Consider the following 24,037-nt stretch of genomic DNA (forward strand, 5'->3'; position numbering starts at 1 on the left):
CTTAAGTGAATGCCAGAACCATCCCAAGATTAAGTTGAATATTTCCTTGTTCTATCCTTTCCCTCTGGCAATTCCTCCCTCCAAAATCTAAACTGTCTTGAAATAAACCAAAGAAATTGTTAAACCACCCTAAAACTTCTCTATGACTTCAGTTCATCTTTCCCGAGTTTCTGTTTTGGTATGTGGGTGCAATTTAATTGAAGGTCAGTTGTTTTCAGAAAGTCACTATTCTAAAAGTCTGTAAACACTCATTTAGGCAGGCTGTCAAAACAGCTTTCTTCTCTCAGTTTTATTCATGTCTTTGTTAATAAAAACTATATGTATTTGTTTGCTTTCCTAAACATGCTGAGTGATTTCACTCAAACTAGAGAAACAGGTTTGGTGGTGCTGATATAAAATCACAGGAAAATGACACCACGAGCCAGGAGACATTTGCCAGCCCAGAGCAAAGGCGTCTTCTGAGCCTCTGGGGAAACACTGATTTTTGTTTATAGGGAAACAGTGAGATTAATGTGGGAACTCGGGTTTTGTGCTTTTGGGGGCAGGATTCCCGGGCTCCTTTTGAGACAATGACACCAGGCCACATCTTCAAATTGTTAATTATGTACTGCCCCCTAGGGATTTTTGTTTTGCTGGTGGTAACCTGCTTCAAATCCTACAGGAAATATTTATCAGCCAGCTTCAGCCAGTGTTTGTCTCATCGAAGGCTGCACCTTTTGGTGACCTTGATGTATTGAGTCCACCCCTTTCTCTAGCAAGTCAGCCTCATACACTTCACTTTTTGAGTTGTTGCTTTTTTTTCCCCTCCCTCTTTTATTTTATTTTATTTCTCCAGGACGGCTGCATTTGAATAGTGTGAGGAGGACTGACGTCTCTGCTCTTTAAAGCTCTGCTCTCACCAGCCTCCACATTTCCCCCTGTGGTTTTGTAAACATCTTTGGATTTGGGGAACAGAGGAAGAGCAAACCGTGAATTACAGACACTTACACATATGCACTTACATGTTTATCTGTACTTACTGATGGAGGATTTCTCTATACTCTGAAATATTCTCTATGAAATTCCATTTAAATCAAAAACTTTTGTCAGAAAAATGAAATTGCTCCATGACTGAATAGCACTTTGCTTCTAAGCACCAGCCATCGAGGCTGATGAAATGGCCCAGGTGACATTTTTCCCCAGAAAGACATCCTTTACCCTTTATATTGAAGTTGGAGTAAGAAATGTTGGCCCTGTATTTCTTCACACACTTTCTCTCAATACAGGAACGGTCTTAAGTATAACGAATGACACGGTATCCAATATGAATGTTGTAAATATGCGTTGTTTTTACTATTTGTGTAGTTTGTTTCTTTCTTTAATAGTGCATAAGACAGCCCTGGCAGGAATCTTTCCTCATGCATTGTATATTTTTTTAAACACGCACATACACACACACACACACACACACACACACACACACACACAAATCCTGTACACAACAACTTTAGCAAATATATGCACGATCCAAACAGTTCAGAAATATAAGATCTGAGAATGAGCAAAGGGCAGCAGGTTTTTGAATAGGCTTCATCAGCGGAGGGGAGAGGTCAGTCGTGGAGATTAGTTATAGGAGCTATTAAGTCTCCTCTGACACCCACAGTACAAGCTGCTTAACATAATCAGCCGCAATCAGCAAAACTGCTGTTTATTACAAAACGTTTTTTCCTTTTAATGTTTCATATTGTTATGTAAAATGGTGCAGTGTAGGGACACACACATTTCACCAGGGACAAATCGTACAAACTGTCAGCAATAATAATTTGTGGCTCTTCTTGTGACATCTTTTGAAGTTAACGCCGTTGAGCGATACTCTCCAGGGCTATTTTCTCTAATGTGGTTAACGGTTTGCACTGGAGTTGACCAGGCACCCTCTGGTTGATGTCGACATTCACTGGTGTGAGAAAATGTTTGTGTGACCGAACATCAGCCAGACAAATCTGTAATTCCCGGCCATGAAGCTCAGTTCTGCTTTCTCTGACCCATTCGGTCGGTGCCCTCAGTTATAAGTGTTCTCATACTGGAATAAAAATCAGCAGAGGCATTCCCTAATCTGTCCTAATTCTTCTTTCAAAACATTTTAATTTCAATAGAACTGATTTTGAGGCACACAATAGGAGTCTGTGTAGAATTCCCCTCAATTTCATACACTAAGCATTGGGATAAGAGAAATGTTCTTTCTGACTGTCCAATAGGACAGGTTGCTGTGACCTAGATTGGAGGACCCTTGGATGTTATCTCCATATTTCCCTAAGGAGAATAAGAAAGAACAGAGGCAGATGTTACTGGTTCCCCTTCCAGCCCACTAAGGATCTTGTACAAGATGTCCTAATCCTTGAAAACTGCCTCCTAAGATCCCATCCCTGGTCATCCCTCCCACCCACCCAGAGCCAGCCTAGCTGGTTCGTGGAAATGCTGGGCTGATTGGGAGGCATTGGAGCCAGACAAAGATGTAGGGTTTTATTTTGTACAACTATGGGAATCTTAAAAGCTAAAATAAGCATTGTCCCTTTCCAAGTGGGCACCTTGGCAGGCTAAATGACACGCTTCTTCAAACACTGGAGCTGCCATTTCTCACATTTGTGATCCATCTTGTTTAGAAGCTGTAAAAGACAATCAGCGTCATTCCTGTCGAGTCATTCATACCTTCCTTTGAATATTAACTCAATCAACTATTTCATTCAGCAGATCTGACTCCAAGTGAATGGACATTCCTCATTCTTTGTACACCCTCCTATTCGGATCAGTCTTTTGGATATTTATTGATGTATCTCTTTCCCCACTGTAATACACTTCTTGAGGTGAGGAGATTTTCACTTTCCCCTCTGTATGCATCACTGTCTAGCTGTATCGGGCACATAGTAAGTGCTCAATTAGTATTTGTTGAATAAAATGAGCAAAGAGTTTAGGAAATTAAATTCATTCTTAGAGGACAAAGGTGTGCCCCCATGAGGGCTCTGGAGCTGGAAGACTATTTGAATGTAGGGTTTTCGTTCCTTGAACACTTACTGAACAACGGAAACTTCTCAGGAATTAGTGTTCACTAGACAACATGTCATTGAAATTTTAAAACTCTGTTAGTTTTCTTAAAACCCCAATTATCAGACTTTCTAGACCAGTGCTCTCTAATAGAAATACACCACAAGCTGCTTGTGTAATTTTAAATGTTCTAATAGCCACATTTAAAAAGATGAAAAAGGTGGAATTAATTTTGATAAAATGCTAACAACATTTAATTTAACCCTATATGCAAATTTTTTTCAACATATAATCAACTTTAAAATTATGGATGCTTTTACATTATTTTTTTGTCCTAAGTCTTTGACATTTGGTGTGTATTTCATGCTTCTAGCACCTCTCCATTTCGAGTAGCTGTATTTCATGTGCTCAGTAACCAAGCATGGCTAGTAGCTACCATACCACCAGCACAGTTCTAGGGTCTAGGTCTGTCTCATTGCCTCTTGGCCAGTACCTTCTTGTGATTGATACCTCTGAGCGCGGACTGCAGGGGGCAGCAACAGGCAATGACTGGATGTACCATGAATGGTTACCTCTCCACTTATTTGCCCTTTCCTCCCTAGCTGGAGCAAAGGGGCCAAGAATGGGATTTTGTGCAAATTACAACTTGAAATCGCGCAAAACACTCCAGATTTCACATTATCAGTGCCAACCACATTTTTATTCCTTGGGCTGGTTGTTTCCTTGATTTTCCTTCTATTCAGCCTAATACCACTCATGGAGAGGCTCAGATAAAAGACAAGTGTGGTTTCCACTCCTAAAGTCAATAGTAGAGCTGATGGGACCTAATGAACCCCGATAGAAGAAAAAGAGAGGAGTCAGGGTAATTCCTGGGTTTTTTCCTATTCAACCATGTTAGAGAGTGGCGTTGGTACAGACACCTAGGGAGGGAGTGTGGCTGGAGAAATGGGTATTGCTAATTTCAGTGCTTTGAGGCCTTCCAACACAGTGACGGTGGGGAAGAGGAGGAGGAGAAGAAGAGCTGGTTAGAGAGATAAAGACCAAACATCAGGGTATGAAATCTCAGACTCTTAGAGAAGAAGCTGTCCCCAAAAGCGGAGAGTGGACAGCTCCCAGAGACCAGCTAAGCCTTCTGGATGCAAAAATGTATTGCACAAGAAGTGGATTGAGAAGACAGGCCGGGGCAGTGAGCAGAGCAGCATCAGATGGTCTGAGGACAGAGTTGACAGGTCACACTGATGCAACAGGCCCGGGCAGGTGGAGGGGGCTGTGTCAGAGAACTGGTGCTAGAACCCAATTAAACAAGCTCTGGACAGGGAACACAGACAGAATAAGGCCACGTAGAAGCCTTGAGTGCTTCCATGTCCCTCATTAGCCAGGGAAGAGCGACCCCTCCACCATGTTTTCCTCTTGCACAGAGAACGGCATGTGACTCTTCCCTCACAAGGGCCCTGTGGAGGTGAAGGGTGTGGTGGTTTGAGCCCCCTGAAATTGAACATAACCTGACACCTGGTTTCTCAGAATCAGATTTGCTTAGGAATTTTAGGAAAGAAATTCTTGTTTATATAACTGATCTAAATATTCTTCAATAGAGAATTAGTCAAATAAATGATGGAACATTCCGACAATACAATAGTAAACACTCATTAAAAAGAATAAGCAAGATTCATTTAGAGTGAATAAAGCAAGATTCGGAACAGCATAGAGAGAAGGTTCACTTGTGAGGGAAAAGGGAATAATATACATGTACATATGCACCTATATTTATATATGCACCTTATATATGACAGAAATTTTCTGGAATGATGAAGAAGAAGCTGTTAAGAATAACTCTCTATGGAGGAAGAACTAGAAGGGACTTCAGAAGGAGACAGAGATTTGCCTTTTGCATCTCATCCTTGTATTGCTCAGGTTTGAATGGCCAGGTGCAGGAATTATTTTTCAAACTGAAATAACAGTTTAAAGTGTTTTAAGCAATGTTTTATTTGTAAAATCTATATTAAACACTGTAAAATGTCTTCTAGAAAAGATTGCATGCTTTTACGTTGGACCACTGCACTGTATTCATTCATTTCATCCTTCTTTCAAATTTCAAATTTGGAGGCACTGGAAGACTGCATTGATTAAGCGTCCACTCTCCTGACATCGAATCTTTTCCCTTGAGTCATTCCACTCAATGTCCAAATACCAAGTTCATAGGCTGGTTGGCAGTGGGACACCGATGTGACACTGGACATCAAGGCACCTAAGAGTCCAAAGACCAGGCGAAGTGGGAAAGACACAGCGTGAACCAGTCACAGACACACCCCAGGGTTTCCCATTGCTTTATCTACATCCCCTGCCACCCACTTCATGACAAACAGAGATTGCCCCCAGGAAGACACCAGGAGGCTGGCTACAGGGAGTAAGGAGACAATGTTTATGAGACTATGTTTATTGCTGGGTAGCTCCTTTCTGCTTGTATATATTGCAACAGTCACCCATTCCCTAATTATACAGATGTAAAATGGTACTGGTATCAGGCTGGGTGGAGGATAATAGGATTACAGTCTCTTCGGAGAGATAAGAGACATGGCTGCATGCTATAGGAGTAAGAGGTAGGAGAAATCACTTCTTTTTTTTTTGAGACGGAGTTTCGCTCTTGTTACCCAGGCTGGAGTGCAATGGTGCGATCTCGGCTCACCGCCACCTCACACCTGTAATCCCAGCACTTTGGGAGGCCAAGGCAGGCGGATCACGAGGTCAAGAGATCAAGACCATCCTGGTCAACATGGTGAAACCCTGTCTCTACTAAAAATACAAAAATACAAAAATTAAGAGAAATCACTTGTAATCTGTTTCATTAGTAAAGATGGAATTTGGACTCGATGCATGTGAAGGAAAATATTATTTTACTTTGTTTATTTTTATTATACTTTTAAGTTCTGGGATACATTTGCAGAATGTGCAGATTTGTTACACAGGTATGGATGAGCCTTGGTGGTTTGCTGCACCCATCAACTTGTCATTTACATTAGGTATTTCTCCTAAAGATATCTCTCCCTTAGCCCCCCACCACCTGGCAGGCCTCAGTGTGAGATGTTCCCTTCCCTGTGTCCATGTGTTCTCATTGTTCAACTCTCACTTGTGAGTGAGAACATGCAGTATGTGGTTTTCTGTTCCTGTGTTAGTTTGCTGAGAATGATGGTTTCCAGCTTCATCCATGTCCCTGCAAAGGACGTGAACTCATCCTTTTAAATGGCTACATAGTATTCCATGGTGTATATGTGCCACGTTTTCTTTATCCAGTCTATTATTGATGGACATTTGGGTTGGTTCCAAGTCTTTGCTATTGTAAATGGTGTTGCAATAAACATATGTGTGCATGTGTGTTTATAGTAGATTTGTAGTCCTTTGGGTATATACCCAGTAATGGGATTGCTGGGTCAAATGGCATTTCTAGGTCTAGATCCTTGAGGAATCATTACACTGTCTTTCACAATGGTTGAACTAATTTACACTCCCACCAACAGTGTGAAATCATTCCTATTTCTCCACATCCTCTCCAGCATCTGTTGTTTCCAGACTTTTTAATGATCACCATTCTATCTGGAGTAAGACGGTATCTCATTGTGGTTTTGATTTGCATTTCTCTAATGACCAGTGATAATGAGCTTTTTTTCATATGTTTGTTGACTGCATAAATGTCTTCTTTTGAGAGTTTGTTCATCTCCTTTGCCCACTTTCCGATGGGTTGTTTGGGTTTCTTTTCTTGTAAATTTGTTTAAGTTCCTCGTAGATTCAGGATATTAGTCCTTTGTCAAATGGATAGATTGCAAAAACTGTCTCCCTTTCTGCAGGTTGCCTCTTCACTGTGATAATAGTTTCTTTTGCTGTGCAGAAGCTCTTTAGTTTAATTAGATCCCATTTGTCAATTTTGGCTTTTGCTGCCATTGCTTTTGGTGTTTTCGTCATGAAGTCTTTGCCCATGCCTATGTTCTAAATGATGTTGCCTATTTTCTTCTAGGGTTTTTATGATTTTAGGTCTTACGTTTAAGTTTTTAATCCATCTTGAGTTAATTTTTGTATAAGATGTAAGGAAGGGATCCAGTTTTAGTTTTCTTCATATGGCTAGCCAGTTTTCCCAACACCATATATTAAATAGAGAATCCTTTCTCCATTGCTTGTTTTTGTCAAGTTTGTCAAAGAACAGATGGTTGTAGATGTGTAGTGTTATTTCTAAAGCCTCTGTTACATTTCATTGGTCTATATATCTGTTTGGGTACCAGTACCATGCTGTTTTGGTTACTGTAGCCTTGTAGTATAGTTTGACATCAGGGAGCATGATGCCCCCAGCTTTATTCTTTTTGCTTAGGATTGTCTTGGCTATGTGGGCTCTGTTTTGGTACCATATGAAATTTAAAGTAGTTTTTTTTTTTAAATTCTGTGAAGAAAGTCAATGGTAGCTTGATGGGGATAGCATTGAATCTATAAAATACTTTGAGCAATATGGTCATTTTCATGATATTGATTCTTCCTATCCGTGAACATGGAATGTTTTTCCATTTGTGTGTGTCCTCTCTTATTTAATTGAGCGGTGGTTTGAAGTTCTCCTTGAAGAGGTCCTTCACATCCCTTGTAAGTTGTATTCCTAGGTGTTTATTTTTGTAGCAATTGTGAATGGGAGTTCATTCATGATTTGGCTCTCTGTTTGTCTGTTGTTGGTGTATAGGAATGCTTGTGATTTTTGTACATTGATTTTGTACCCCGAGACTTTGCTGAAGTTGCTTATCAGCCTAAGAAGATTTGGGGCTGAGACAATAGGGTTTTCTGAATATACAATCGTGTTATCTGCAAACAGAGACAATTTGACTTCCTCTCTTTGTATTTGAATAACCTTTATTTCTTTCTCTTGCCTGATTTCCCTGGCCAGAACTTCCAGTACTAAGTTGAATAGGAGTGGTGAAAGAGGGCATCCTTGTCTTGTGCTGGTTTTCAAATGGAGTGCTTCCATCTTTTGTCCAGTCAGTATGATATTAGCTGTGGATTTGTCATAAATAGCTCTTAATATTTTAGGATACATTCCATCAATACCTAGTTTATTGAATGTATTTTTAGCATGAAGGGGTATTGAATTTTATCAAAGGCCTTTTCTGTATCTATTGAGATAATCATGTAGTTTTTGTCATTGGTTCTGTTTCTGTGATGGATTACACTTACTGATTTGCATATGCTGAACCAGTCTTGCATCACTGGGATGAAGGCAACTTGATCATGGTGGATAAGCTTTTTGATGTGCTGTGTGTTCTGGTTTGCCAGTATTTTATTGGGGATTTTCGCATCAATGTTCATCAGGGATATTGGCCTGAAATTTTCTTTTTTTGCTGTGTGTCTGCCAGGTTTTGGCATAGGAAGATGCTGGCCTCACAAAATGAGTTAGGGAGGAGTCCCTCTTTTTCTGTTGTTTGGAATAGTTTCAAAGGAATGGTATCAGCTCTTCTTTGTACCTGTGGTAGAATTTGGCTGTGAATCTGTCTGGTCCTGGGCTTTTCTTTTCTTTTCTTTTTTTTTTTTTTTTTTTTTTTTTTTTTTTTTTTTTTTTTTTTTTTTTAGTTGGTAGGCTATTAATTACTGCCTCAATTTCAGAACTTGTTATTGGTCTGTTCAGGGATTCAGCTTCTTTCTGGTTTAGTCTTGGGAGGGTGTATGTGTCTAGGAATTTATCCATTTCTTCTAGATTTTCTAGTTTATTTGTGTAGAGGTGTTTACAGTAGTCTCTGATGGTAGTTTGTATTTCTGTGAGATCAGTGGTGATGTTTCCTTTATCATTTTTTATTGTGTCTATTTGATTCATCTCTTTTTTCTTCTTTATTAGTCTGGCTAACAGTCTATCCATTTTGTTAATCTGTTCAAAAAACAGCTCCTGGATTCACTGATTTTTGAAGTGTTTTTGTGTCTCTATCTTTCTGTTCTGCTCTGATCTCAGATATTTCTTGTCTTCTGCTAACTTTTGAATGTTTTTGCTCTTGCTTCTCTAGTTCTTTTAATTGTGATGTTAGGGTGTCGATTTTAGAGCTTTCCTGCTTTCTCATGTGGGTTTTCAGTGCTATAAATTTCCCTCTAAATACTGCGTTAGCTGAGTCCTAGAGATTCTGGCATGTTGTGTCTTTGTTCTCACTGGTTTCAAAGAACTTATGTATTTATGCCTTAATTTCATTCTTTATGCACTAGTCGCTCAGAGGCAGGTTGTTCAGTTTCCATGTAGTTGTGTGGGTTTGAGTGAGTTTCTTAATCCTAAATTCTGTGTGACGGCACTGTGGTCTGAGAGATGGTTTGTTGTGATTTCTGTTCCTCTGCATTTGCTGAGGAGTGTTTTACTTCCAATTACATTATGTGGTCAATTTTTTAATAAGTGCAATGTGGTGCTGAGAAGAATGTATATTCTGTTGAATTGAGGTGGAGAGTTCTGTAGATGTCTATTAGGTCTGCTTGGTCCAGTGCTGAATTCAAGTCCTGAATATTCTTGTTAATTTTCTGTCTTATCTATCTGTCTAATATTGAGAGTGGGGTGTTAAAGTCTCCCACTATTATTGTGTGGGAGTCTAAGTCTCTTTGTAGGTCTCTAAGAACTTGCTTTATGAATCTGGGTGCTCCTGTATTGGGTGCATATATATTTAGGATAGTTAGCTTTTCTTATTGTGTTGATCTTTTTACCATTATGTAATGCCCTTTTTTGTCTTTTTTGATCTTTGTTGGTTTAAAGTCTATTTTATCAGAGATTAGGATTGCCACCCCTGCTTTTTTAATTTTTATATAAATATTTTTTGTTTTCCATTTGCTTGATAAAACTTCCTTCATCCCTTGATTTTGAGCCTGTGTGTGTCTTTGCACATGAGATGGGTCTCCTGAATACAGCACACCACTTGGTTTTGACTCTTTATCCAATTTGCCAGTCTGTGTCTTTTAATTGGGGCATTTAGCCTGTTTACATTTAAGGTTAATATTGTTATGTGTGAATTTGATCTTGTCATTATGATGATAGCAGGTTATTTTGCCCATTAGTTGATGCAATTTCTTCACAGTATTGATGGCCTTTACATTTTGGCATGTTTTTGCAGTGGCTGGTACTGGTTTTTCCTTTCCATGTTTGGTGCTTCCTTCAGGAATTTTTGTAAGGCAGGCCTGGTGGTGACAAGCATTTGCTTGTCTGTAAAGAATTTTATTTCTCCTTCACTTACGAAGCTTAGCTTGGCTGGATATAAAATTCTGGGTTGAAAATTCTTTAAGAATGTTAAATATCAGCCCCCACTGTCTTCTGGCCTATAGGGTTTCTGCAGAGGGATCCGCTGTTAGTCTGATGGCCTTACTTTTGTGGGTAACCCGACCTTTCTTTCTGGCTGCCCTTAACATTTTTTCCTTCATTTCATCTTTGGTGAATCTGACAATTATGTGTCTTGGGGTTGCTCTTCTTGAGGAGTATCTTTGTGGTGTTCTCTGTATTTCCTGAATTTGAATGTTGGCCTGTCTTGCTATGTTGGGGAAGTTCTCCTGGATAACATCCAGAAGAGTGTTTTTCAACTTGGTTCCATTCTCCCTCTCACTTTCAGGTACAACAATCAAACATAGGTTTGGCCTTTTCACATAGACCTATATTTCTTGGAAGCTTTGTTCATTCCTTTTCTCTAATCTTGTCTTCACACTTTATTTTATTAAGTTGATTTTTCTGATATACTTTCTTCTGCTTGATTAAGTCAGCTATCACTTGCATATGCTTCACAAGGGTCTTGTGCTGTGTTTTTCAGCTCCATCAGGTCATTTATGTTATTCTCTAAATCGGTTATTCTAGTTAGCAGTTCCTGCAACCTTTTATCTAGGTTCTTAGCTTCATGCATTGGGTTAGAACATGCTCCTTTAGCTAGGAGGAGTTTGTTATTATCCATCTTCTGAAGCCTACTCTGTCAACTTGTCAAACTCATTCTCCATCCAGTTTTGTTCCCTTGCTGGCAAGGAGTTGTGAGGAGAAGAGGCATTTTGGGTTTTGGAATTTTCAGCCTTTTTACTCTGGCTTTTCCTCATCTTCATGGACTTATCTACCTTTGGTCTTTGATGTTGGTGACGTTTGGATGGGGTTTTTGTGTGGATATCCTTTTTGTTGATGTTGATGCTGTTGCTTTCTGTTTGTTAGTTTTCCTTCTAACAGTCAGGCCCCTCTTCTGCAGGACCGCTGGAGTTTGCTGGAGGTCCATTCCAGACCCTGTTTGCCTGAGTATCACCGGGGGAGGCTGTGGAATGGCAAAGATTGCTGCCTGCTCCTTCTTCTGGAAGCTTCATCCCAGAGGGGCACCTGCCAAATGCCAGACAGAGGTCTTCTGTATGAGGTGTCTGTCAACCCCTGCTGGGAGATGTCTCCCCATCAGGAAGCATCAGGGTCAGGGACCCACTTGAAAAGGCAGTCTGTCCCTTAGCAGAGCTTGAGCACTGTGCTGGGAGATCCACTGCTCTCTTCTTAACTGACAGACAGGAACATTTAAGTCTGCTGAAGCTGTGCCCACAGCCACCCCTTCCCACAGGTACTCTGTCTCAGGGAGATGGGAGTTTTATCTATAAGTCCCTGACTGGGCTGCTGCCTTTCTTTCAGAGATGCCCTGCCCAGAGAGGAGGAATCCAGAGAGGCAGTCTGGCTACAGCAGCTTTGCCAAGCTGCAGTGGGCTCCACCCAGTTTGAACTTCCTGGGAGTTTTGTTTACACTTTGAGGGGAAAACTGCCTACTCAAGTCTTGGTAATGGTGGACACCCCTCCCTCCACCAAGCTTGAGTGTCCCAGCTCAAGTTCAGACTGCTGTGCTGGCAGTGAGAATTTCAAGCCAGTGGATCTTAGCTTGCTGGGTTCCATGGGAGCGGGATCCACTGAGCTAGACCACTTGGCTCCCTGGCTTCAGCCCCCATTCCAGGGGAGTGAACAGTTCTGTCTCAGTGGCTTTCCTGGCACCATTGGGGTATGAAAAAAAAACTGCAGCTGGCTTAGTGTCTGCCCAAATGGCCACTCAGTTTTGTGCTTGAAACCCAGGGCTCAGAGAAAAAAAAATAAAGAAAAAAATAAAATAAAAAAGAAACCCAGGGCTCTGGTGGTTTAGGCACCTCAGGGAATTTCCTGATCTGCAGGTTGCATGGAAAAAGCATAGTATCTGAGCCAGATAGCACTGCCTCTCATGGCACAGTCCCTCACAGCTTCCCTTGGCTAGGCGAAGGAGATCCCCAATCCCTTGCACTTCCCAGGTGAGATGGCACCTCATTCTGCTTCTGCTTGCCCTCCATGGGCTGCACCTACTGTCTAACCAGTCCCAGTTAGATGAACCAGGTACCTCAGTTGAAAATGCAGAAATCACCTGCCTTCTGCATTGATCTCACTGGGAGCTGCAGACTGGAGCTGTTCCTATTCAGTTATCTTGCCAGCCACCCCTATTTATTTATTTTTTGAGCTAGAGTTTCGTTCTTGTTGCCCATACTGGAGTGCAATGGTGTGATGTTGGCTCACTGCAACCTCCACCTCCTGAGTTCAAGCAATCCTTCTGCCTCAGCCTTCCAAGCAGCTGGGATTACAGGCATCTGCCACCATGCCCAGCTAATTTTGTAGGAAAATTTAAAAATGTTATTATGGGTTATTTTTATTCACCCAAATTCCTGCTGCTTTACAATTCTCCACCTATTGGAGCTGAAATCATCCTTCTTTTAGGGAAGGGCAGAATACAGCCCTGTATTTGGGGAGGATGCTATTTCCTCCTTCCTGTTTCAGGTCCAAAAGTTGTGAAAGCCCAGGCTTTCATTCGTGAGAACCAACCTTTCCTGAGGAATAAAGGATTGGTGGATTTCAAGGATCCCCAGTAAGAAGAGGAAAGTTTTTATGATTTGCCACCAGAAGAGGATGGCAGGCAGAGTATGATGTCAGAAAAGTTCTTAAGACCATGGAAGAAGAAAAATCCTTTCAAAAATGACAAGAAGGGGAGGGCAGAGGAGAGGAAGGAGAGGTTTGGAAGAGACAAACCTGGGGTTAGAGCACTAATTAGACCTATAAGAAAGGCTTGGATGTCTCAGTCTTGGCCCTGAGCTAGAGAGCGTGCAAGATGATAGAAAAGCAAGATATACTAAAAAGGGCTTAGGTCTTGCTTTCCATTGAAATTCAGGGAAGAGATCACCTTGTAGGTTCCTAAACCAACAAGCATTGTTGCAGGAGAATATGGCAGTATGGCATGTACCTGTACTGGTAACCCCAGAGAAGGTCTGAGATAGAGTCCCTCGGATCCCCACAGGCTGCATGTGGAGATCCAGAAGTCTCCTCATGATCCCATGGGAAGCATAGAGGGGCTGAGAGATGGAATAGATCAGACAAGTCCTGGGTTAGAATAATGACAAGATGGTGGATCTTGTGAACAGAAGCCTCAGCAGGGACCTCAAACATGAGCTGTGCATGCCACTGAATACTTTCAATCAGAATAACGTGGAGAATGTGGTACTTGAGAGAAGCTGGTCTTGAAGTTGGGTTAGTTCATTGTACACACTTAGGAGGCAGTCTCAAAAATGCATCCTTTACACAAAAGAACACCAGCCAAGGCCAGGAGGCAGTCTTCCACAAAATTACAAGACTGGGCTACTCCAAGGGAAACCAGACGCTTTCTTGTAGCATCTCATTTTTTAAGAGTTTTATATATATATTAGATTTAACTTTAGGTGCATACTATATCTGGCATTTCTCCCCATGTTATCCCTCCCCACCCTCCCCTCCCTCCCCACCCCCTGCTGTCTCTCCCCTACCCCCCCACAACTGCCCCCAGTGTGTGATGCTCTTCTCCCTGAGTCCACATATTCTCATTGTTCAACACCCACCTGTGAGTGAGAACATGCGGTGTTTGGCTTTCTATTTTTTTTGGGGGGGGGGGGCAGCTAGAATTGAAGATAGAGAACCTTGATGGCTTTCTGCCTCTGGGAACTCTGTGACCAGTGCAGATCTTGGTCCTGTCACTTGGGGGCAGTCGTCTAAGGTGATGTTTACCTGGTTGCATAGAGTTGATCACAGCTACAGTCATTGGTTGTCAATGAACACATACAGCTCATCTTCCCTTGTCCTTAACATTTCTCATTCTACAATGCAGGGCTTTATCATTTAGTGCCCACCAACATGGCCAAAATGCAAAACAACACCCAGAAATGGAGTTAATATGCCCAGGGGAAATAGTTATTGCCCTTCGATCTTAACTCTCTTGAAATGAAAATGTAGTGTGAACTGAGCTCTTACGCAAATGATAAATCTAGTTTTGCTCCTGAGGGAGGGGACAAATTCTTTCAAGTGGACTCTACTACTGAAGGTCTTTTAACTCATTCTGAGCATCCCTTTCCATCAGCCTACATTTCTAGACTCTGGGTAAAAACCCTACTTGGCGGGGAGTCTAATGTATTCATCTCTCCCATTTCTTTTGACATGAATATGTTTATATGGTGGCTTTGACTAGGCCAGCTAAGAAAACAGAACTGAGTGTTTCATCCCTGCTTCCTCCAACATTATGATGGTATTACTCTCCATTTAGAAAGACCATCCAGCCATAAAGATGCAGATGAAAAAGATAGCGCATGCCTATCCAGATGCTTTTCCAACTCTCTATTAAGTGTTCCATCAATGCATGTGTATCCCATGCATTTTAAATTTTATTTATAGAGAAGAAACACTTATCCCATTATACATTATACATTGTATCCCTGATGGACATTAAAGAAGATTACAGTAGATTTGCTGCCCTTGATGTATTGTTTTTTCTCCCTCATTGCCTAGGAGCTAAGATAGCCAAATAGGCCCAGCAAGAGCCAGACACATCAGCTCATATAGTTTTAAAGGCATATTTGGTTGAATAGTAAGTCAAAATCCCCTCCTAATGAATTTCCATCCTGAAAATTATCTTCCATGTCAGGAAATAGTCTGCAAGGAACAAGCATCTTCTTTCTCTAATTTGCATTGTGGAAAGAAAAGGAAAATAGCACAGATGCATTCGGTATTGTACAAAGAGCATATATGGGCATTTCAATCCCTAATATCACACTAGTTTCTGATGCTAATGTAAAATATGTTCTTTTTGCATTTATAATCATGATGAGCAGATGGCGAAGACCGTTTAAAGTAGTACTGTATGTCTATTAAAATAATGTATGCTGTTAGCAAGTCTTCCCTAAAACTGGGGTTTAATTGCTCATAAACACATACATTAGAAAGAACCACGATTCTAAGAGCCATTTGCTTTGCCAGGACAATAGTTAGACAGAGTTTCCTGTAACAAGCTTTGGCCAAAAGACTTCTTGTGGTAGCAGATGCTTCACTATGCTCTCTCGCTCTCTCTCTCTCTTAAAGAGGCTTAATTGACAAAAATGTTGGGATTGGCACAAAAGGACCCTGGTTTCTCAAACAAAGAAATCCCTCTTAAATTTGAACTAAAATGGAAAAACTAAGAAAAATGTGGACTTGGGGAGAACTGGTAAGGAAAGAATTAAGTACATAAGCTGCTTCATTCTTCGGAGGTTTTTTATTATTATTATATTTCAAGCAAACCATCAACAATGGCATTTTGTCATTTTCAGTGATTAATATTGATTATATGGTCACTGTGTTTTCTGAAAGTAAAACCAGCCAGAGAGGAGAGAGTTTCGTATTTTATTCCAAGGGGCTTCTCTGCTGCATCACAGGGGGAGAAGGGGACCAGCCTCTGCCTCTGACAGTTTCACCACCCACTCGGCCTCTGGGAAAGGGGCCCTCCGAAGGAAGTGCATCTGATCTTCAAAGCCAGTGACAAAGTCAGGAGGATCAGAATCCACCCTGAACACCAGTAAATGGGAATTGATACTGTTTGCAAACAGGAAGAGGAGGAAGGGGGAGGAGGCAGCAGAGAAAGGCAGGCTGAGAGCCAAGGGCCCTAAAAAGGCAGCAAGTTTTAGAAAACACTCATTTGACTAATTTGCCTAATATAATAAAGAAAAGATGGTTTTATTTTCAAATGCAGAAGTGGTGATTGATTAGGTGGGCATTATATTTGCAGCATGTGGAATGAATAATGGCTGTGAATGGATATGGAAAATATCTTACCAAGAAGGAAAAAAAAAATCCATAAGTCATGCAAGGGAGAGCACAAAAATACCAACATACCAACATTCAGAGAGAGTTTCAATAATAACAAGCTGAATCTTGGAAGGGGGCCAAGGAAATGGGGAACAGAAAGAGCTACACGCAGCATAATGGTTTCTAGACAATAGGCAATGAAAGAGGGTCTGCACATGCTTGTGAATGTGGTATTAGCTCTTTCATTATTATAATTACCTAAGTTTAAGGTCAAGTCACCTGTGTATTGCTGATAAAGTGAATGATTTCTTTTAAAATAGAAGTAGTGCTTAAATTACCTAAGATGTTAGCGGAATAGATAATCCATGTGGGTGAGCTATTACAGAATTATCCCCGTCTAACAGAGCAACATCCCTGATAGAAAATGGCACTGAATCCCACCACATCTGCAGAATTCTAATGTAGAACCTTGCAAATGCATTCTCCTCCTGAGTTCTCTCTTTGGTTGAAGGCTACCCTCTCGTTACTGAAGACATGCATTTTTCTGACAGTTTAAAAAAGCTGTCTCAGAATAGGGTTTACCTCAGGTAAGATGCAGCCAGATTTGGAAACCTGAATTCACATTTTGCAAGCTTTGATCAGTCATCAAATTGCAGTCTGAATCAAAAAAAGACTGGGTATAGAAGCTTTGCCAAATACTTGTATTTTAAGTGTTTCTGAATGATGAAATTCCATGAAGTGTTATTTAAGTAGTGGGATGGAAGACTTTTCTCTTTTTCTTGTCACAGAAATAACTTTAAATTCCATAATTTTTCACCAGCATAAATTCTAAATACTTGAGAACAAATACTTGAGGAGTCTAATACAAAAACGACAGGAAAAATCTATCAGGTCCTTCAGGTGGGTTCTAGCTTCATCTAAGCATTAATGGAGATGTGGCCGAGACATCTGCATTTTTCAAATCCTTCATGAGTGGTTGTGTCTTACATCAGGCTTGAGAACCATGGCTGTTGGTGGGAGGCAGTGCTTGAATGGGTTAAGACCTGGTCAGATCTGCATTTTTCAATAGATCACTAGTTAAAACATAGTGGGGCAATTTGAAATGGGACAAGACTGCTGCAAGGGAGGGCCCTAGGGATGCTACTCTAACTGCTCGTGTGAGAGTCGCTACATGTCTGAACTAGGGCAGCGGAAGTCAGAGAGGGAGATGAAGAGTCAGAGACAGGGAGGCTGAGTCAATACATAATTAGGAGGCAAAATCAGCATTCCTTAGTGATTGAATGTGGAAGGTGGATGAAACAAGTCTAAAATAGCTATTAGATTTCTACCTTGGATGACAGTTTGGATGGTACAGCTTTAACTAAGTACCTTCTAACACTGGTTCTCTAATACCAACTGGGCACCATACAACTCAGTACAATTCTGACACTAACTATATCAAATTAGCACACAACGCACAGGTTAAGAGGCTCAGTCCCACATGACTCCCTCCGCTTCAGACATTAACCACAAGTAGAGCCCCCATGCAACAGAAGTCCCCTAGAGTTCTGCTTAAAATTTGAGGGTTCCTACAACTCACTTCAGGTTTAATAATTTGCTTAAAATGATTCACAGAACTCACTGAAAGCATTACACTTAAGGATCACTGGGTCTTAGTTACACATGTATTTATTTTTGAGACAGGGTCTTGCTCTGATGTTCAGACTGGAGTGTAATGTGTGATCTTAGTTCACTGCATCCTCAACCTCCCAGTTTCAGACAATCTCCCCACCTCAGCCTCCTAAGTAGCTGGTATCACAACTGTGCACCAACACTCCCAGCTAATTTTTGTTTATGTTTTGTAGAGATAAGGTATCCCTACGTTACCCAGGCTGGTCTCAAGGGATCTTCGTGCTGCAGCCCCCTTGAGTGCTAGGGTTACAGTTGTGAAGCCACTATGTTCAGCCTAGGATTAGTGTTTTATTATAAAGGATACAAATAAACAGGCAGATGAAGAGCAAGTCTGAGAGGGCCCTGAACATAGGGACCTCTGCTTCCATGGACTCAGAGCCCACCATCTTCCCTGAAAAGGACGTCCACCAACTAGGAAGCTCCCCAGCCTCCTCATTTCAGAGTTCTGGGTTTCTGCGGTTTCTTTGAGTAGGCGTGATTGGTTAGAGCATTGGCCACATGACTAAACTCAACCTCCCTTCCTTGGAAGTCAGAAGTGGGGCTGAAAACTCAATTCACAAGCTTAGTCTTTCTGGTGTAGCCAGTCCCTCTCTTGAAACCATCCAAGGGCCCACTGGGAGTCAACTCATCAGCATAAATTCAGGTGTGTTTGAAAGGGGCAAAAGACAGGCGACCCTCCTGTGACTCAGAAAATTCTAAGATATTTTGAAGCTCTGTGCCAGAAACTGGGGCAAAGGCCAAATATATATGTTTGATTATACCACACTAAGAAATAATAAAGTAAAACAGACTTTCAGGGGAAGGTAGCTAGTTCCATTTTGAACATGCTGAGTTTAAGGATTCCCCAAGGGCATGCATCTAGCAGACAGGTGGATATGAAATAAGAAATTCAGGGGAGAGTTTATGACTGGAAGCAGAAATCCAGATGTCACTGTTTGAGGAAATGCTTCTATGAGTAGGATAAGGGTGTATGAAATATGGTGACATTATTTTTTAAAAAGACATCAAGTTAGTGTCCTGACATTTCTCACATATGGTGATTTAGATTTTGTGCTGTAAACCAGGGATCAGAAAGATTTCTTGTTTTTTGTTTTTGTTTTTTGCAGAAGATCAGGTAATAAATATCTTAAGTTTTGCCGGCTATACAGCCTCTGTCACAACTATTCACTTCTGCTGTTGTGCTGTAAAAAGAGCTGTAGAAAATACCAATCAAATGGAAAATACCAATCAAATAAGCATGGCTAGGTTTTAATAAAATTTTATTTGTGGACACTGAAATTCAAATTTCTTACAATGTTCATGTGTCACAAAATATTCTTCTTTTTTAAAAAATCATTTTAAAATGCAAAAATCATCCTAAGCTTATGGGCTGTAAAAAACAGGAGGCAGGTCAATTTGGTCCTCAGGGTGTACGTTGCCAGCCCCTGCTCTAAACCGATAAGTTTGTGTGGCTCCCTGAAATGGAAGACTTAATGTGAGGACCCAAGGGCAAGGCCTCAGTTCAGAGGAGATGCACTGTAGTCCCTTTGTTGATAAGCGCAGAACTGACCTGGGAAGAGATGGAGAGCCTGCTGTCTGAAGGAGTCTGTTTCATCTGATTGGGTGTTTGTGAATAACTCCAGTTCAGAGTTGAACCTAGATACAATTCTTCAGGGCAGAACAGTTCTTCACCTGGCTTTTGGACACCACACTCTGCTAGATTTCTCCTACTTCCTGGCTTCTCCTTCTCAGCTTCCCTCACCCATTCCTGGCTACTCTACCTCCCCATGTTGAAATGCTGAGCAGCCAATGCTGGGTCCACTTTCTTTCTCTATCTATGCTCCCTTTTCTGCTGACTTGATCCAATTCTGTGGGTTTAAACATCAGTCATATTCTGATCAATTCCAGATCTCTATCTTCAGTCCTAACCTGGCCCCGGAATTTCGAATTTGTAAATACAACCATCCGCTTGATATCTAAATGGGTGTGTCTAATAGAAATTTCTTATCTTTCCCTACTTTAGGAAATAGTATCACCCTTTACTCAGTTCCTTAAGCCCCACATCCTGTCTTTCTTTTGCCCTCATATTCAGGCCATCAGGATTGTGTCCTGTTGACTGAGTTTCCAAAAAGTGCTCTAGATCTGTCCATTTTCCAGTCCCCTCCCTCCCCGTGCCCCCACATGCTACAGTCCAGGCCATGTACCCCTCACCCAGACTGCAGCAACTGCCTCCCAACAGGTTTCCTATAATCACACTTCACTCTACAATACAGTTGTTAAATATCAGCTCTAGTGACTTCTTAAAAAAATATATATATATTGAATTAATGCTTTTTGGAGAAGTTTTAGGTCTATAGAAAACTGAGTGAGAAGTAAAGAGTTCTCATATCCCTTCTCCCCATTCCGTTCTATCTACCGTTTAATTTTATTTGATACCTTATTTTTATTTGTTGTTTTTCTTCTCCCAGTAAAAGCAAGGACCTCCTCTATCTTACCCAGTGACATATACCTAGCACCTAGAACTATGCTGAATAAATAAACACTTTATTATTAAATGTTTCCCATTCCTGGAAGTCAGTTGCACCAAAGTACTTACAATACTTAAGATAGACATCAACATTTTTAAATGAATGTTGTCTAGACCATATGTTTTTTATTTGCTTCATGAAATGCTCCTCGATTCCCATTCTTAGACAAGGTCCACATCCTCCAAGGCCATCTGAGCCATCTCTGGAGACTCTCTTGTCTTTGCTAACACAACAAAGCCGTAGTCTCCAGTGGCAGAACCAAAGCGGCAGGGCTGGAGATACGAGGGCTAACCAGGTGACGCCCAAAGAGAAGGAGAATGAAAATAACAAACGGATGATCAAGTAAAAAGAGCTAATTTGGTAAAGATTTCTGAAAGCAATTCAAAAAGTAGTCTTGTAAAATGTTCTGACTAAACAAAAGATACTCTGAAAAAGTGTTTAGCCTCCCAAAGAGATTCCTTTCAAGGACAACTTTCATTAGAGGTGAAGTGAGATTTGTAGAAAATTTTGTACCCACACATTTTATTCAATCTTAAAATAAAACTGATAAAGGAAAAAGAAAATCAGCCAATGCTTAGGGGATTTTTGCAACCCTCTATCTTAAGAAAAGTATAGAATGTATAGTTTTTAATTTTATGGATTTAGGATTAAACTCAACATTTATGAAACTTTCTATCCCCTTCCAGCTGTAAGAGTCTATAGTTCTAGGTGTGGCCTTTGCTCAGCCATTTGGCCTTTGTATAAATATGGTAATAGATCAAAGGAAAAGTGCACATCAGGATTTGGTCCTATATGTTTATGTCAGATATGTCTCTAATTGTCTGATGGCACTGCACTCAACATGGAGGGAGACACTGTTTTGAAGAAGCAGAGTGCTCAAAAACTTGATTGACAGAAGTATTGTGGTGTGGGAATAGCTATAGAATAAAACCATGTTAGGGCTGGAGGCAGCTGGCAAGGACTCTGATTTGGAAAGGCAAATCTTCAGAGAGGCAAATAGGTGTGCTCATGCCATTAATTTGTTACAATCCACGGCCAATACTTGAACCCAGGACTTCAGGCTTCCTGTCTAGTGCCCTACCTAACTTATTTCTGCTGCTTTTCTGTTACTATTTTAAGTCACTAGGTTGTGGGGTGATCTGTTACACAGCATTGGATAACTGAAACACACTCATTAAAGACAATTCTTAAAAAAAAAAAAAGAACGTAAGAGAAACAGAGAGAGACAAAGATGGGACTGAAGAAGAAAGAGAGAAAGAGAAGGAGAGAAGGACAGAAAGAAATAAAAGATGAGAGTGAAACAAACATCTATATCTGTTTTACAAAAAGGACCCCAAAAGGTCCCCCAACCTTCCACCAAATTCTTTTAAAGAAAACTGAGATTCTCCCTTGCATATTAATAGTCCCTCGGGAGCTGTTGTATATGCTTTTTTGTTGGGAAAATCAGCAGGAATTACAAAGGTAGACATTTAGTCGTGGGGTTTGCCCTAGAATGTTATCAAGTGATTGGTTACTATGTGATCTTGCTGAGTGACCAAATGCACTTTAGAATGCTTTCCGGTGTCCAGGCATATTATTTATAGTTCACAAAATATGGTGATTGAGGTTATTTCTGCAAGAGGGTCTTTGAACAGGAGGATTATACTGTGCTTCTAAGTCAAGTCAGGGGTGACTTGCGTTGTTTCAGTTAGCAGTATCATTTCTCGGGAACATGAATGCAATGACTGTCAACAATAGAATATTCTAATTCTGAGACTATACAGAACTCAGCCCTTTTGGGAATGCCTTGGAAGCTCACTCCCTCTCAAGGTCTTTCTTACAAACCACAATTTGCATTGCTCTTCAGATATGAAGATGTATCAATTAATTGAAAGTTCGAAGAGGGGAATAAACCTGCTTTTACTGTAGTCCTTAAAACTTTCTATAATGATATTTTTATTTTCCTTTTATACCATCCATATGATAAAAACATCATTAAACTACTCATTAAATTTCCTTATTCTCCAATTTATTCTCCTTTGCGGTATCTCTGGATTAAACAAATGAGTTTTTGAAGCCTCTCTGATAGCTCCGTATTACCCATTTTTAAAAAATCAATAGATGGATTTATCTTCTTTACTAATAAAAATAACTTACCACAAATACCGTGATTAAGAGAATTCATTCCTGGAGATTTAGTTATCTACTGGGAAAAAAATAAAGTTTTCAACCCTGACATCTTTCTCCTTATCTTTGCCTGCTGGCAAATTTTGTCAATAAAAACGTGTCAGCGTTCTTTCTGAAAATGCCTTGCCCAAGTCCCTGTTAGACAGAGTTAGGTTGTCCATGCCCTCATCACAAAATATGCCTGATATTCCTCCTCAAGATTAGAATATTTTCCTACAAATGTTACAGTGAAATTTTTTTCTATATTGACTATATCTTTTTTCTCTTTTTTTATTCCTCCTATCTGAGATTTTGTATCCTTTGATCAATATCTCCCCAACCCCAAAGCTACATTTTAAAACTATCATCTCTTTTAACAATCCATTGCAGTTCATTATGTACTGAATTTCTATAAAGGTGTATGAGTAGTACTATTTCCACCAGCTCTTACCTGTAACTGACATCATCATCTTTTCTAACCACCAAGAGTGCCATTTCTTCACCTTGTATATAAAGCTCTTTCTCTTAATAAAACTTTCAGGCAGTTTTGCCCACTTCTCTTTCCCTTTCAGGGTTTGTTAACTGCTCTTGAGGCACTGAAAGCTTTTTCCTTTCTCTTTTACTTTCCTGGTACTCAGATACCAAGTAGAAGCTCTTTTACTTTCTTCTCTTCCACTTCAATCAGAACAATGGAGTGCTCCTCTGAAGTACGTGGCTCGTCTGTGTGGGCGATAGTTAATTTCTTGCTTTTATCCAGAAAGCACCATGGGTACCTTCTGCTTTTTACTGCAAGCCTGACTGCCTTACCATTTTCAGGGGCCCCCAGATGAGCACCTTACTTCGAATGCCAACAAAGATGCTGCTCAACACCCCCACTAGACGGAAAGCACATTGCCATTCATCAATAAAAGGAAATGTGTATGCTTAGAACACATCACATTGATCAAAATGACTTTACTTGTCTCAGATAAACTCACAATTGCTGGAAATGATCGTGGACATTTGCCACGTCAGATACTCAAAAGCTCATCTTAGTTTTTTAAACAAAATTATAGGTGGATTTGTTTCTTAGAATGTATTTCCTGCTGACACACTTTATCTATAAATGCACAGTGATTATGGTGTATTGTCAATTAATAGGACATGTCTTCTGATGTTATAATTGGAGGGGTAGGAGAAAAAATTCCTTTTTTGCTTGTTCATTTCTTTTGTTTATTTTGGTAACCGTGATTTATGTAAACGTGAAGTTATCCCATTACGATAATGGATAATTAGTAAAGAGGTTATAATTTTTAAAAAGATTTATATAGATTCCACATCTTAAAATAGAACAAAAAAGTGAGAAATGCTTCAAGTTAAATAGGGCAGAATTATAACATACATTTGTTTCCTTTTCCTCCCCAAACTTCTCTGAAGTGACAATAAGAGAATGACAGGTATTAACATACAAGGAGAGAAAGGACAGCAGAGGAAACAAGCAGAAGAGAGATTTCCACAAGTATTTTGAAGATGAAAACTAGATTGGAAAGCTGGTAATGGACTTAGCAGAGTGGAGGACATGACAAGTCAAAATGCTTCAGAGATACATCCATAAGCAGTGAACCAATCTCTCTCCCCCTGCCCA

Source organism: Saimiri boliviensis, chromosome 5 (assembly GCF_048565385.1).
Source record: "Saimiri boliviensis isolate mSaiBol1 chromosome 5, mSaiBol1.pri, whole genome shotgun sequence".
Taxonomy (NCBI): domain Eukaryota; kingdom Metazoa; phylum Chordata; class Mammalia; order Primates; family Cebidae; genus Saimiri; species Saimiri boliviensis.